Source organism: Aotus nancymaae, unplaced genomic scaffold (genome assembly GCF_030222135.1).
Source record: "Aotus nancymaae isolate 86718 unplaced genomic scaffold, 86718_ANA_hifiasm-v0.15.2.pri h1tg000059l, whole genome shotgun sequence".
Taxonomy (NCBI): domain Eukaryota; kingdom Metazoa; phylum Chordata; class Mammalia; order Primates; family Aotidae; genus Aotus; species Aotus nancymaae.
Window position 1 is genome coordinate 64,901,384 of NW_026988473.1, and position 1,562 is coordinate 64,902,945.

At 46.4% G+C, this 1,562-nt stretch overlaps 1 pseudogene; it reads left to right on the forward strand.

Moving 5' to 3' along the window:
* The first annotated feature begins 762 nt into the window (after positions 1–762).
* On the forward strand, positions 763–1,232 carry LOC105729038 (uncharacterized protein C15orf61-like; annotated as a pseudogene).
* Positions 1,233–1,562: the final 330 nt, after the last annotated feature.

Genomic DNA, 1,562 nt, shown 5'->3' on the forward strand with positions numbered 1-1,562 from the left:
TAAAAAAGCAAGTAGAATAAGTGAGAGGCAGTTTTTTACTGAATCAGAAATGCAGAATAATAAAATAGGTATGTGATATCACTGCATGTTGCTGAATTAACATTGGAAATGCTGGCATAATCTGACATCTAAATAAAGATATTGAATTTGGGAAAAAAGGTGATGTTTTGAAAGAGTGAACTATACGTTTAGGCCGTGTAAGAGTTGTTTAAATATCAACCTTACAAATCATTTACAAAGCATTTAACACAGAGAACAGTAGGAGATTGAAAAAAATAAATTGCTTAGATAAAGACAAACTAGGCTATTTTAAAAGACTATAAATCCACAGGGATAATGGACAATTCTGTAGATATTACCTCTGTTTATTACAATCTTTCACTTCTTTTTTCTTTTTTTTTTTTTTTTTTGAGATGGAGTTTTGCTCTTTTGCTAGGCTGGAGTGCAGTGGCACAATCTTTGCTCACTGCAACCTCCGTCTCCCTGATTCAAGCAATTCTCCTGCCTCAGCCTCCTGAGTAGCTGGGACTACAGGCACGTGCCACCATGCCCGGCTCATTTTTTGTATTTTAGTAGAGACGGGGCCAGGCCGTTTCACCATGGCCAGGATGGTCTCGATATCCTGACCTCATGATCCGCCTGCCTCAGCTTTCCAAAGTGGTGGGATTACAGGCGTGAGCCACTGCGCCCGGCTTCATTTCTTCTTTCTTTAAAAAAACAAAAACCGGCGGACACCAGCCAGCGTCCCCGGCGCAGCGGGCCATGGAGGCCCTGCGGAGGTCCGACGAGGCCGCACTCCGTCAGCTACCGTGCTGTCCCTAGGCCTCCCGTGCGGCCCCCTGCCCCAAGCCGCGCGCCTCGGAGGTGCTGACGCGGCACCTGCTGCAGTGGCGCCTGCGCACTGGACCTCCTTCTGCGAACCCTACAGCGCCATGCGCAATGACCACTTCGGCCTCTCGCACTTCAGCTGGCCAGTGCAGGGCACCACCTACCACGTCGTGCACACCGGCTGCTTCCCCATCATCAAGTACCACTGCTCCAAGGCGCCCTGGCAGGACCTGGTCGGGCAGAACCACTTCTTAACGGTGCTCGAGGTCATCAACCTCAGTATTCCAAATTTATTATACGGACTTGGCTCCTGGTTATTTGCCAGAGTCACAGAGACTGTGCATACCAGTTATGGACCCATAACGGTCTCAAGGAGAACTACAAACCACTGCTCAACGAAGTAAGAGAGGACACAAACAGATGGAGAAACATTCCATGTTCCTGGTTAGGAAGAATCAATATCGTGAAAATGGCCATACTGTCCAAAGTAATTTATAGATGCAATGCTATCCCCATCAAGCTACCAATGACCTTCTTCACAGAACTGTAAAAAACCACCTTAAACTTCTTATGGAACCAAAAGAGAGCCCGCATAGCCAAGTCAATTCTAAGCAAAAAGAACAAAGCTGGAGGCATTATACTACCTGACTTCAAACTATACTACAAGGCTACAGTAATCAAAACAGCATGGTACTGGTACCAAAACAGAGATATAGACCAATGGAACAGAACAG